Raw genomic sequence first — 15,434 nt, 5'->3', positions numbered from 1 at the left:
TGTGGGGGAGTCTACCCCTGCCGTCAGACTTACAAGCCCCGGCAAAGCAGCACATACTCAAAGACCTACACACCGCAAGGGGAGTCTATCCCCTGCCATCAGATTTACAAACCCCGGCTAAGCAGCACGTACGGAAAGACCTATACGTTGAAGATCACGTCTTTAACGCGTACCAACACTTGCAGGCCACTACTTATGCCTCGACACACACACACACACACACTCACTCTCTCTCTCTCTCTCTCTCTCTCTCTCTCTCTCTCTCTCTCTCTCTCTCTCTCTCATGACATAGAAATTCCCCAGATCTGAATTTGCTGCTTATTTTCAATTAAGAAATGCTGTGAATTATCTAGGTGAGAAGGGGTCTCCCTGTCTAAGTCCTTTCTTAATTGGAATTTTCTCACTATCGTCATGTAGTTTCAGGATTGGTAAACATTCAAATGAGAGTTTAAAATAGAACCTTTGCTACGTCAAAATGTGTTCTGTCTGCTAATAATAAATCTAAACATGAAATACAAAATATAGGACATCAAATGTACAGAAAATGCCAGCGACCTTTTCAGAACAGCCAATAGAGATCTAGTTGACTTGAAAATTAGCCACAATGGATTACAAAATCTTAATGTACCCATTATAATAGTCACCATTAATATAGATATAATTAAATACAATGGAATTCTGCCAATACAGGCAGAGTATTCTTTAGAGGACTGTGATGTCGATATGTATAACCGTGTGTGTAATATCAACAATGTTGAACCTTTCACGTTGTACTAGAATTAACACAGCGTCTACGAAAGTGATTTTGAAATACTTGCCACTGAAAAAAATAATCAAGACTGTTTTAAACAAGAACTAAACTGTTTTAAAAAAGGAATACACTGTTTTAAACAATATATAAACTCTAATTAGGTGTCCTTTTAAACTCGGCAAGTAAAACAATAAGTGAACTTAATCAAAATTGTAAAAGAATTTTTTACCGGAGTCATAAGACTTTCTTTTCTCATACAAAATATTTTCAAGTGTTTTGCTTCTGGTGTTGTTATATTACTTTTATTTCTTTAATAAATCTGATATTGAATTCTTTATATGTATTTTCATTATTTCGATTATTATAATATTAGCTGTTTTAATTATTATTATTATTATTCTAATTATTCAACTATTATTTCAATTACTTTAATTTGAAACAAAAATTGATATTACCATTTCAATTATTCCTTAAATTATTATTCTAATATATTAATTATTATTACTATTATTTCAGTTATTACTATTATTATAATTCTAATTATTTCAAACATCTTTATTTATAATATCATTTTGAATAATTCTATCATTTTAATCATTATTATTATTATTTTGAAAGACAAAATTTGAGAAAAAACTGCTCAATAGATCAAACGAAAGAATGTAAGCATTTCTTCATGACTAATTTAGGAATAACCGTTTGCGATTCACTGACGTCTCAAAGTTAAAACGGAGAGTCCGAATATAAACAAAAATGACGATAAAACGCTTCTTGCGAGTAATGAAAAATTAACATTTACTTTCTAGAAACGACAAAACGGACGGAATTAAGCGAAACTCTTCCTAAGACGCTTTTCTCTAGAAGCTGAATCGGACCTGAACCTTCTTCTGAGTTGGATGTTATACCTAATTCAACATCAATGAATCTACTTTTGAATAAACTTCAACATCTTACCAATGCAAAATATCTTGAATTTCAAATATATACTACAGTACTTAACACAAAATAAAACGTTATTCCTTATATATAAAAATCTTTAAGCTCGCTGACATCTCTGTACATTTCTATAAATAATAATTTCAACAAACAATATTCATAAAATGTAAATATGAAAGAAGAATGAAATAAATTTTACATAAACCTTTCATACATTTCAGAGATTCCCTCATTCAGATCTTCCACAATTCCACGAGACTTTCTACCTTACGAGTATGTGTATATATTCACAAGCCCTCTAGAATAAACTCAATTGTTAATTAGCAAAATAGAGTTTTTTTTCTTACATTTTGCATTATTTAATTCTTTCATTTGGACGTAAAATACATCTATTCTTATTCGAATAAAAAACCCAAGACTTCACCGAAACGAAATTAAGAAAAGGTGTAATTATCGATGCTCTCTTGATTCTTGATAAAATCGTCTATGGATTCATCTATAACCCAGATAATTCTTCGTTGATGTTGTTAAGTCTTCTACTGTACTTCGTACTGATGTCGATAATCTGAAAGAGAAAATTACTTTAGTCATGTTTTTACGAATATCTCAAGACAATACAGATAATAGAAGCAATTATACATTACTGAACTTTTGAATAATATCTTCATCAGTCATTAAAGCCTAACTGCATCATTCTAAACTCTAGGAAGAATTAATCTTGAGAGTTATTCACTTTTCTAAAGTTTGCATTGCTTTCGATTTTCGTCTTCATTCACCATTAGAAGACGGACACCGCTGGGTAATTCTATCATCTAAATGTGACATTTTTTCACAAACACAACTAATTACTTAGACAAAATCTATACGTATACATGAGTAACAGAGTATTCCTTTTAATATCAAGGTGTAGACAAAATCTATACGTATACATGTGTAACAGAGTATTCCTTTTAATATTAAGGTGTACTTGTAGGAATTCAAGTGTCAATTTATGTTTTTGTAGCCTACATAATAACCAAAGTCCTCAATACTCTGTTTTACATATTTTGGAGTGAGTAAAGTTGACGGTCCAACGATCTAGTTTGCAAATTGTGACGAACAGGAAAACCTTTTATTTTATTTTCATAGTTGAAATCTAATATGTGAGCTATTTCTAAGTCTAGGAATATTAAAGCAATGTATTAACTTTCTGTATATAAGCATTAACTTCTCCAATCAGAAGACCATACCACAAAGTACAATTCATTTCTTTGTAATCATGAATACAACGCCCCCAATTTAGATTGAATTCTAATCATTTGAAAGATATGCAGACCATATTAAGAATAACATTTTGGTAATAAATCTGTTTCATATTATTATTATCATTATTACTAAGCTACAACCCTAGTTGGAAAAGCAATATGCTATAAGCCCAAGGGCTCCAAGATGGAAAAATACCCCAGTGAGGAAAGGAAACAAGGAAATAAATAAACTACATGAGAGGTAATAAACAATAAAAATAAAATATTTCAAGAACAACATTAGATTAAATCATATATATATATATATATATATATATATATATATATATATATATATATATATATATATATATATATATATATATATATATATATATATATATATATATATATATATATATATATATATAAACTATAAAAACTTCTAGAAGAGCTGCTTACCATCGCTTAAAAAGTCTCTTCTACCCTTACCAAGAGAAAAGTAGCCACTGTAGTGGTTAACTCCTTGAGTGAAGAAGAATTGTTTGGTAATCTCAGTGTTGTCAGGTGCATGAGGACAGAGGAGAATGTGGAAAGAATAGGCTGTGACAAAAGAGAGGGATCCAATATAGTACTGTCTGGCCAGTCAAAGGACCCAATAACTCTCTAGCAGTAGTATCTCATAAAGGAAATCATATCAATTTTGTCTTGATCGATTTTAGAATTTGGTAAATACTTGGTCCTCACGTGTCAATTTGCAAATCATAGCTCTACAGGAAGGAAAAAAGCTGCCAAGGGAGACTGAGACTCAATTTCAAACTTGCAGAAAATTTCTTAATGAACAGGCTGACATGAGTCTGTCTTAGTAGAGTAGATATATATTTAGACATCTAGTTTACTTACTTCCTTATTTGATTTCCTCACTGGGGTATTTTTCCCTGTTGGAGCCCTTATAAGGCTTTTAGAATTTTGCTTTTCCAATTAGGGTTGTAGCTAAGTTAGTAATAATAACAATATTTGACAGTGAATACCACATCCTTATTCTATCTAGACCTGCCACTCCTGGTCAAGCCTTTTTTCTATAGTTTCCTTGGTCCTTAGACTTGATCCTTGTTAATTCCAAATGTATCCAACATCATCGTCTCCTCCTACACCTATTGACGCAAAGGGCCTCGGTTAGATTTCACCAGTCGTCTCTATCTTGAGCTTTTAAATCACTACTTCTCTATTCATCACCTCCTTCACACTTCATACTCCTAAGCCATGTAGGCCTGGGTCTTCTAACTCTTCTAGTGCCTTATGGAGACCAGTTACAAGTTTGGTGAACTAATCTCGAGGATAAAATTTATGAAATTATGGCAATCGGGGAAGGGACACAGATAATGGCTCTTCTATCCCTCTCTCAATACAGGTTTCATCAAACCTCAGGAATGTCAACTGATATCTCAACGTAAGAATGTCCATGACTTGTGGGAGAGTCATTCTCCTCAAATGCTAAATCTCTGTTCCTCTTTAATTGAAAATCTGGTCCTCAAGGGGCTGTCATGGTGTTACGAAATACCTCTGAAACCATTCTTGTATTCCTTCCCCAGTCAATTGTTCAAAGTTGATGTCTCTTCTACGAAAATCTGTACAAACTGGAATTCCTTTTCTTGTAATATATATAATTATTATTTAGATATTCATTGGGAGTTAACCAGTTCAGCCATCTCTATTATGTCATTTTCAAAAACTGAATTTCCACATCACCCATAGACCCTGCTTTGTCTTAGAGACCGTCGTCTGCGCTCGTATTCTATCGAGGTGTTGAGATAATACACCCAAACCATTACCGGATGTCTTCTGTTACATATACCCCTGTGTATTAACTTTCCTTTCAGACATAGATGTCTTACACATTAATTTTAAGACATAAATTCAAGACATAAATAAAAAAATTCTTAACCTTCTTCATCAACTGTATAAGAATCTATATAGTCTCAAGTTGATCTGTTTACCTTCACATTTGTGTTTTTTTAATCATGATTTACAAACAAAAAAGACACAAGGAGGAATAGATTAATACAGCAGGTTTACACAAAAACATATCACACATTTTTGGCTTATCCAGAAAATAACTTCTTTGTATTTTCCATTTATCTAGAATGAGAAAAATGTTATTTTTATTAATAAAATAAATTTTTGAATATACTTACCCGGTGATTATATAAGCTGCAGCTCTGCTGCCCGACAGAAAAACTCTACGTTCAAAATACGCCAGCGATCGCTATGCAGGTAGGGGGTGTACATCAACAGCGCCATCTGTCGAGCAGGTACTCAGTACTCAATGTAAACACAGAACTCAATTTTCTCCTCGGTCCACTGGGTCTCTATTGGGGAGGAAGGGAGGGTCCTTTAATATATAATCACCGGGTAAGTATATTCAAAAATTTATTTTATTAATAAAAATAACATTTTTCAATATTAAACTTAGCCGGTGATTATATAAGCTGATTCACACCCAGGGGGGTGGGTAGAGACCAGCATTAATTGTTTACATTATTATGAGCTAAGTATTTTGTATTTCATTTTAGCAGTTATTCAAAATAACAAACATAAAATAAATAAGTACCTGGTAAGGAAGTCGACTTGAACAATTACTCTGCCTTTTTTAAGTACGTCTTCCTTACTGAGCCTCGCGATCCTCTTAGGATGCTGAGCGACTCCTAGGAGCTGAAGTATCAAGGGTTGCAACCCATACTAAAGGACCTCATCAAAACCTCTAATCTAGGCGCTTCTCAAGAAAAGAATTTGACCACCCGCCAAATCAACCAGGATGCGAAAGGCTTCTTAGCCTTCCGGGCAACCCAAAAACAACAATAAAAAACATTTCAAGAGAAAGATTAAAAAGGTTATGGAATTAGGGGAATGTAGTGGTTGAGCCCTCACCCACTACTGCACTCGCTGCTACGAATGGTCCCAGGGTGTAGCAGTTCTCGTAAAGAGACTGGACATCTTTAAGATAAAAAGACGCGAACACTGACTTGCTTCTCCAATAGGTTGCGTCCATTATACTCTGCAGAGATCTATTTTGTTTAAAGGCCACTGAAGTTGCGACAGCTCTAACTTCATGTGTCCTTACCTTCAGCAAAGCATGGTCTTCCTCATTCAGATGGGAATGAGCTTCTCGTATCAACAGTCTGATATAATAGGAAACTGCATTCTTTGACATAGGTAAAGAAGGTTTCTTAATAGCACACCATAAAGCTTCTGACTGTCCTCGTAAAGGTTTAGTTCGTCTTAAATAGAACTTAAGAGCTCTAACAGGGCATAAGACTCTTTCTAGTTCATTTCCAACCAAATTTGAAAGGCTTGGAATATCGAACGATTTCGGCCAAGGACGAGAAGGTAGCTCGTTTTTGGCTAGAAAACCAAGCTGTAAAGAACATGTAGCCGTTTCAGATGAAAATCCGATGTTCTTGCTGAAGGCGTGTATCTCACTGACTCTTTTAGCTGTTGCTAGGCAAACGAGGAAAAGAGTCTTTAAAGTGAGATCTTTAAAGGAGGCTGATTGTAGTGGCTCGAACCTTTCTGACATAAGGAATCTTAGTACCACGTCTAAATTCCAACCCGGTGTAGCCAAACGACTCTCCTTCGAGGTCTCAAAAGACTTAAGGAGGTCCTGTAGATCTTTGTTGTTAGAAAGATCTAAGCCTCTGTGACGGAAGACTGCTGCCAACATGCTTCTGTAACCTTTGATCGTGGGAGCTGAAAGAGATCTTTCCTTCCTCAGGTATAATAGGAAGTCAGCTATTTGGGTTACAGAGGTACTGGTTGAGGATACTGATACCGACTTGCACCAGTTTCGGAAGACTTCCCACTTCGACTGGTAGACTCTAAGAGTGGATGTCCTCCTTGCTCTAGCAATCGCCCTGGCTGCCTCCTTCGAAAAGCCTCTAGCTCTCGAGAGTCTTTCGATAGTCTGAAGGCAGTCAGACGAAGAGCGTGGAGGTCTGGGTGTACCTTCTTTACGTGTGGCTGACGTAGAAGGTCCACTCTTAGAGGAAGAGTTCTGGGCACGTCCACCAGCCATTGAAGTACCTCGGTGAACCATTCTCTCGCGGGCCAGAGGGGAGCAACCAACGTCAACCTTGTCCCTTCGTGAGAGGCGAACTTCTGCAGTACCTTGTTGACAATCTTGAACGGGGGGAATGCATAAAGGTCTAGATGGGACCAATCCAGCAGAAAGGCATCTATATGAACTGCTGCTGGGTCCGGGATCGGTGAGCAATATATTGGGAGCCTCTTGGTCCTTGAAGTTGCGAAGAGATCTATGGTAGGTTGGCCCCATGTGGCCCATAGTCTCTTGCACACATCTTTGTGAAGGGTCCATTCTGTTGGGATGATTTGACCCTTCCGACTGAGGCAATCCGCCATGACATTCATATTGCCTTGTATGAACCTCGTTACTAGAGAGAGGTTTAGATCTCTTGACCAGGTGAGGAGGTCCCTTGCGATCTCGTACAACGTCATAGAATGGGTCCCTCCTTGCTTGGAGATGTACGCCAAGGCCGTGGTGTTGTCCGAGTTCACCTCCACCACTTTGCCTTGAAGGAGGGACTTGAAGCTTTTCAAGGCCAGATGAACTGCCAGTAGCTCCTTGCAGTTGATGTGTAACGCTCTTTGATTCGAGTTCCACGTTCCCGAGCATTCCCGACCGTCTAGTGTCGTACCCCAGCCCGTGTCCGATGCGTCCGAGAAGAGAATGTGGTTGGGGGTCTGAACAGCCAGGGGCAGACCCTCTCTGAGGTTGATACTGTCCTTCCACCAAGTCAGTGTTGACTTCATCTTCTCGGAAATGGGGATCGAGACCGCTTCTAGCGTCTTGTCCTTTTCCCAGTAAACAGCTAGATGAAATTGCAGGGGACGGAGGTGTAGTCTCCCTAACGAAACGAACTGTTCCAGGGATGATAGCGTCCCTATCAGACTCATCCACTGTCTGACTGAACAACGTTTCTTCTTTAGCATGTTCTGGATGCATACCTGGGCTTGACTTGTTCTGGGGGTCGACGGAAAAGCCCGAAAAGCTTGACTGTGAATCTCCATCCCTAAGTAAACTATAGTTTGGGATGGGACCAGTTGGGACTTTTCCATATTGACCAGGAGACCCAATTCCTTGATCAGATCTAGAGTCCACTTTAGATTCTCCAGACAGCGACGACTGGAAGACGCTCTTAGAAGCCAGTCGTCCAAATAGAGGGAGGCTCTGATATCCGCTAAATGCAGGAATTTGGCAATATTCCTCATCAGCCTCGTAAAAACAAGAGGAGCCGTGCTTAGGCCAAAGCACAGGGCTCGAAATTGGTAGACAACCTTGTCGTAAACGAATCTCAGCAAAGGTTGGGATTCTGGGTGGATGGGGACGTGAAAGTATGCGTCCCTTAGGTCTAAAGAGACCATCCAGTCTTCCTTTCTGACCGCTGCTAGAACTGACTTTGTGGTCTCCATGGCGAACGTCTGCTTTGTGACAAAGACATTCAGCGCACTGACGTCTAGCACCGGTCTCCACCCTCCTGTCTTCTTTACCACTAAGAAGAGACGGTTGTAGAAGCCCGGGGATTGATGGTCCCGGACTTTGACTACCACTCCCTTTTGTAGCAAGAGAGACACCTCCTGCTTCAAGGCTAGCCTCTTGTCTTCCTCTTTGTACCTGGGAGAGAGATCGATGGGAGACGTTGCTAGAGGGGGTTTGCGGACAAACGGGATCTTGTACCCATCTCTTAGCAACTTCACAGATTGTGCATCTGCGCCCCTTTTCTCCCAGATCTGCCAGAAGTTCTTGAGTCTGGCTCCCACTGCTGTCTGAAGAAGGTGGCAGTCAGACTCTGCCTTTAAAGGACTTGGTACCTTTCTTCTTCCCGCGTCTCCCTTCGGCACGAGCACCTCCTCTGCTGGAGGCTCTGCCACGAAAGGGCGGAATGAATCTGGACGCTGGAGTGTCCATCCTGGGTCTAGATACGGTAGGCAAAGGGGTGGCTTTGCGGGCAGAGGACGCAACCAGGTCATGGGTGTCCTTCTGAATCAAGGAGGTAGCAATCTCCTTTATCAATTCCTCTGGGAAGAGGCACTTTGAGAGAGGAGCAAAAAGAAGTTCCGATCTCTGACACTGTGTTACTCCAGCTGACAGGAACGAGCAAAGGTTTTCCCGTTTCTTGAGGACCCCGGAAACGAACGAAGCCGCAAGCTCACTGGATCCGTCACGTATGGCCTTGTCCATGCAGGACATAATGAGCATGGAAGTTTCCTTGTCAGAAGGGGAGGTCTTCCTGCTCAACGCTCCCAAACACCAATCCAAAAAGTTAAAAACCTCGAAGGCTCTGAACACTCCTTTTAACAGATGGTCTAAGTCTGAAGGAGACCAACAAATCTTAGAGCGTCTCATGGCTAGCCTGCGGGGAGAGTCTACTAGACTTGAGAAGTCGCCCTGGGCAGAGGCAGGAACTCCCAAGCCGAGAACTTCTCCCGTGGCATACCAGACGCTCGATCTGGAAGAGAGTCTCGCAGGGGGAAACGTGAATGCTGTCTTCCCAAGGTGCTTTTTGGACTGCATCCATTCTCCCAACACCCGTAAAGCTCTCTTAGACGAGCGGGCGAGGACGAGCTTCGTAAAGGCAGGCGCGGATGACTGCGTGCCTAAAGCGAACTCAGATGGAGGAGAGCGTGGGGCCGCAGAAATAAACTGATCAGGATACATCTCCCTGAACAGTGCAAGAACTTTCCTAAAGTCCAAGGAGGGTTGCGTGGTCTTGGGTTCGTCGATGTCCGTATGCGGGTCATCAATGTGTGCAGCGTCGTCATCATCAGAGAGTCCATCATCTGAAAACTGAGGAGGAAGCGGCAAAGGAGTAGGAATCGGCTGGTCAGCTGAGTCCGGCAGCACGGGTGCATGCGTGACTGAACCGGACGCAACGTCATGGAACTGTTGCCCAGTCTGTGAACTGGCAACAACCATAGCAGCGCGGGGGCGCAAAACGTCTACTCCTGACTGTCTAGTCTGCTGTGGGCGAGTAGTGGTAACCACACTGGGTTGCGGAGGTTGACGCACCGCGTCAAAACAAAACAACTTAGGTTGTTGTTGTAACTCGCGAACGTCAACGGAAGGTTCCGTGCGTCGCTGAACGTCAACATGCGGCTGGCAGGGTACACTGGAACGCATGGGTGGCGGGACTCTCACAGCTGGAGTGCGGGAGAAGGTAGCCTCAGCGTCCACTGGACGCACAACCGTGGGTGGTTGTAGGCTAGAGGTTGGTGCAGCGTCAACCTTCTCCGCACGAAAGTCCTGCATTAATGACGTTAACTGTGTCTGCATGGTCTGCAGCAACGACCACTTAGGGTCTACAGTAGCAGGTGCGGCAACAGACGGTGTTACTGCCTGATGCGGTACCGCTTTGCCTCTCTTAGGAGGTGTGCAGTCATCTGAAGACTGCAGCGAGTCCGAACTGACCCAGTGGCTACAACTGGGCCGTTGGACTTGCGCGGAAGGGACCGACTTACGCTTAAGAGGCCGCGAGACCTTGGTCCATGGTTTCTTTCGAGAAACCTCTTCCGCAGACGAGGAATAAATGGGCTCTCTCGTCTTCGTGTGGGTGGGGCGATCTTGGTTAGATACGCCCGAAACCACGGAGGGAACGTCTGTTCGCTGATTAAAGCCTCTCGAACCCTTTGGTCGTACGACATTGCTTCTCCCCTGGGCTTGGGAGCTTGCAAGAGGTCCCGGACTGGGAGGACGACAGGCACGAACAGACGAACCCTCAAGCGCAACACTATCTATAACACTTTCCACAACACTACCACTCACTTTGTCACTACCCACAGCACTCTTACACTTCAACTCCTTGACGTCTGCCATGAGTTGGTTACGGTCACTCGCCAATGACTCGACTCTCTCACCCAGAGCCTGGATGGCACGCATCATATCTGCCATCGAAGGTTGTTGAGTGCTAGAAGGGGGATCAGGAGCAACCACTACAGGGGAAGGAATAGGTTGTGGGGCATGAGGAGAGGAAATATCAACGGAGCGAGATGAACTTCTCCTGACTCTATCTCTCTCTAGCCTACGTGTGTATTTCTGGAATTCGATGAAATCGAATTCCGAAAGCCCAACGCATTCCTCACATCGATCTTCCAATTGACAGGCCTTATCCCGACAATTGGAACAAACGGTGTGAGGATCGATAGAGGCCTTCGGAAGACGCCTTGAACAGTCCCTGGCATTACATTTCCTAAACTTAGGGACTTGAGAAGGGTCAGCCATTTTGAAGTAGTCAAAGGGGAATTCAAAATCTATCCAAAGTCGTCAACAAATAATCCAAAATCAATAAAAGAATGCAAGGATGTATTGAAGATAACGTCTGCAAAGCGAAAGCTCAAAACTAGAAATGTGTACTTCACCAAATATGTGAAAACCAATCCAGTAAGCAACAGCGAAATTAGTAGGTCTTGCCGGTGGCACGACAGAGAGAAAATTGAGTTCTGTGTTTACATTGAGTACTGAGTACCTGCTCGACAGATGGCGCTGTTGATGTACACCCCCTACCTGCATAGCGATCGCTGGCGTATTTTGAACGTAGAGTTTTTCTGTCGGGCAGCAGAGCTGCAGCTTATATAATCACCGGCTAAGTTTAATATTGAAAAAGCAAATTGAATAAAACAGCCGAAGCCAAAAGTGAGCGTTGAGCTGACCCACATGCGAGTGGGTCTTCCCCGCCACCAATTATAAAGGAATATAATTTGTATTTATGTTTAAACATCGAAGAAGATGGACAGGAAAATGAAGGGTAGGAATTGGGACTGAAGATAAAGCAGACAGTTAAAAAGTGACAGAAAGAGAATCTGTCAAAACCATTTAGCAATGCTTACAGTGTACCCTACAAAGTACACAGATGACACTAAGCAGCTACGAAGAGCAAGGATCGTCACTCACCTTCTTGACATTTTCGAAGCAAGAAAGTAGGCGAGAACATGGAGAGATAGATCAAGAAGGCGTCGTCTTGGGGTGACTGAGTGGTCTCTCTGTCTTTATCCTCCTGGACGGCTGTACTTAAGTCCAAACGTATACGGTTCCACCGAAATCATAACGGTGACGGCGCAGTTGTCAAACACCTGCGGGAGACGAAGGGCGATTAGTTCGAGAAACAAGCGATTAAAAAGATTCTTATTCTGTAATTTCTTTTTAAACTCACAAATTTTATTTTTAAAATAATTTACTTACATAAATGTAAACACAGTTTTATTTGTCTTAGATTATAATAATAATAATAATAATGGCTACAAATGTAAAAATCATATCTTGTAAAAGTTATTCCTCATTCATAAGAGTTGGATGTTGGGGCCAGGAAAGCCCTTCAGTGCCAAGGTCCCACTGGGAGAAAACATTGTAAGTAGAGTGATAGTTAAGATGGAAGAAAGGCAGCAAGAATGGGGGTGAGAGAGAGAGAGAGAGAGAGAGAGAGAGAGAGAGAGAGAGAGAGAGATATGCCTCACCATTGCAACATTCAAAAAGGAACATGTCCGCAGTGTAGATGAGGAAACAGGTCTTGTCCCCGCCACCATCACTGACCATGACGCATTTAAGTCTACATTGACCTTTCGTCTTGCGACACCTAATGTTGACTACCTGGAAGAGAAGAGGGAAAATGAACAAGTGTTGCCATATCAGGATCTGGAAGAGTCTAAGGTTAATCTTAAAGTTATGACCTGAAATACAATGAGTACGTTTTGCTATTAGAAAATCCTGGTAGACCTATTTTGCTTCAATACCTTTCCTGTTGTACACTGAAATTGAGCTAAAATGTTTTATACACACTTTTAAATATAAAATATGATTTATTAATATACTTATTTTTTGTACTGTATTTAAGAATTCTATTATATCTTTAGTATGATACATTCTAATATTCTATTGTTTCTAAGTAAAATTCTAATTTATATACAGTACTCTTTAATATGTGTTTAGGAATAACTAGTGAAAATATCCAATAAAATTTAACAAATCAAACAAGGTTTTTGCCAGTTTGCAACTGACATGCAAGACCTCTTGGAGATGAAAGCATCGAAAGGAAAGCAAAAGAACTTGCTCTAACAAAGCAGACAGTTAGAACACGTATAGAGGAAATCTCTCTCCTGATGTATTTCGGCAACTGAAAGACTTCGTTCATTTTTCAGTTTCTCGTCTTAAGCTTTGGACGAATCAGCTGAAGTATGTGTTGTAGTCCAGTTATGCATTTTCTTAAGAATTGATGATAATCATATTGTCTTTGATGGGAATGTGGATCTATTCTCGTAAGAACACAGAGCACAGCCCGGCACTCGTAAGCACGAGACGTAATGCTCTATGCTCGTAAGAACACAGAACACAGCCCGGTACTCATAAGCACGTGAGGCAATGCTCTGCTTTCAATCACGAAAAATGATGATAGATCCTAGGAAGCACAGGAAGACAAGGGGGAAGGATCCGTGACTACCATCTCTCTACTTGGTGCACCCCAGTACCAGAAGAGACAACCAGGAGACTGGTCCTGCTCTCGATGAGACGTATCATACGAAGAGCACCTCTCCCTTCATAGCAGGAGGATGTGTAAACTTACCCTCAATTGCTTGAGGAGTTGGAGTTGAGTCCAGGCGGACCGATCACCTGCAACCAGTGCAAGAGCAGAAAATAACCCAGAATGTACCAGTTAGCGGCGCTGACCGTTTTTCGCTCCCTCCCGAAGAAGAGCAATCGTTAAATTCCAAGGAACTGTACGGAAAGGTCTTCATAGGCGACATTCCTCTTCCTGAAAAAAAAGTCTGACGAAGAGAAAGGAGAAGGAGGAGAAGGAGGAGAGGAAGAAGAGGAGGGAGAGAAAACTCCTAGTTCTCCTTGCCAACGGGGAGTAAATTACAACAGGTTCTTTGCAAAAACACAAAACATCTACACTGGAGTTTTGTCGCAAGGGAGCACAGGGACTTTTATACACAGGAGTAACACCCAGGGACATCCTAACAGTGTCAAGCACTCCTTCCAGACAATAAGTGCAAAATAAGCACATTGGAACAAATGAACACTCAGGCAAAAAAGGGTAACTCCCTCACGAAGGGACACTACCACCGAGCGAGCCGAATTATGGTTTGAGAAGTTCATCATCTTCCTCATAGAAAGAACATGAACAAACTTCTCAGAAGGGGAACTGTAAGTCACGCCCTTAGCAAAGGTACGCAACAGATTGAGAACCAAAGGTTTGTATCTTCAAAGGAATTAAAGTCTCTTCGCCAAATGCTTACCTTTCGGTGTGTTTCCACTCTCACAGAGAGAGGGGTAATGCATAGCAAAAAGAGAAAACCCAATACTTATCACAAAAGAAAGTAAGGAAAGGTCCAGCAGTAGGAAGATGAGAGCAGAGACAGTACATACGTACATACTGGTTGCTGTCGAAGAAATGAGTGACGTGATACTTGTTTACGACTCAGAGGCCATTTCAGCCTAGCTGAAGACATCCTCTTCATTAAATGATGAAGAGTTTATATCAGCATAGGAACAGAGATGCTGTTACTAACTATGGCTATTCCTAGCAGAAACTCCATACCAGCAATACTTCATGAATTCTTAATATAAAAAATCTACCCTTCATATAACATTTACTTTTGAATTTACCTTTCATTGGATTAGATATGGATCGAAAACCACACTGCTCCCACAGAAGAAAATCCTTGCGGCCAAGATGATCGGATAATCAACCATCGCATCCAACCCACTCATCCTCAAAACGAATGGACAGTGACGATATGGTACCGCTGTACAGATCAGGGTCATGACCCTTGTCTTCTGAAAGAGAAACGTATGTATGAATTGACATTACCAAAATAAAAAAAACCAAAGCGTGTCTAAACAATGCATAGTCTTTAATCACAAAATATAAATTCAATATAAAAATCGAAGATTGTTTCACAAAACATCTTTGATCAAGAGGAAGAAATGAATAAAGGGCAAATTGGCCCACAGATTTTAAGGATTAATTCTATGAATATCACAAATTTTAAGTAATTTGTATTTTTCCTAACAGTACTTACCTCGAACTACTTTCTTAGGAGGATCTGGGATCCCTCATTCTACCGACCAAGAATTTTGCGCAGTTCCCCCTCTCTCCGCTACCTTGTCGGGGCGCTCCGGGGCGGAAGGATACTCCCCCTGGGGCGACCCGGGGTCAGCGCATGAGGTTGCGCTCGTTAGATCGCCAGTAAGCGTATGTTTAAGTCCTCCTCGAACCCCTGTAGGATACTCGGGGTAGGATGGGTGGGCCATAACCCGAAAGTAGTTCGAGGTAAGTACTGTTAGGAAAAATACAAATTACTTAAAATTTGTGATTTGTTCCAACACGGAGTACTTACCTCGAACTACTTTCTTAGGAGACTTATACTTTAGGAGGAGGGAGTGGCTTACAGTTCGGAATATTTCGAAACATCCTGGGGCCCATGACCTAGATAGGAGGCTAGGTCTAGATTGTCCA

The 15,434-nt window shown here is 41.3% G+C and overlaps 1 long non-coding RNA gene across 2 annotated transcripts in view; it reads right to left on the bottom strand.

The window, feature by feature from the left end:
* Positions 1-1,331: 1,331 nt before the first annotated feature.
* LOC137633636 (uncharacterized) overlaps positions 1,332-15,434 on the bottom strand; it is a 35,879-nt gene continuing 21,776 nt past the window's right edge. Inside the window, exons 4-7 of one of the 2 annotated variants that reach the window (XR_011042322.1) lie at positions 14,582-14,752; positions 12,433-12,565; positions 11,873-12,051; positions 1,332-2,252 (exon numbers count right to left, since the gene is read on the bottom strand). This is a non-coding gene — a long non-coding RNA (uncharacterized lncRNA). The remainder of the gene's footprint in view (positions 2,253-11,872; positions 12,052-12,432; positions 12,566-14,581; positions 14,753-15,434) is intronic. The other variant, XR_011042323.1, reaches the window with a different exon arrangement.

Source organism: Palaemon carinicauda, chromosome 43 (assembly GCF_036898095.1).
Source record: "Palaemon carinicauda isolate YSFRI2023 chromosome 43, ASM3689809v2, whole genome shotgun sequence".
Classification (NCBI taxonomy): Eukaryota; Metazoa; Arthropoda; class Malacostraca; order Decapoda; family Palaemonidae; genus Palaemon; species Palaemon carinicauda.
This window is presented reverse-complemented; position numbering and strand designations above follow the sequence as displayed.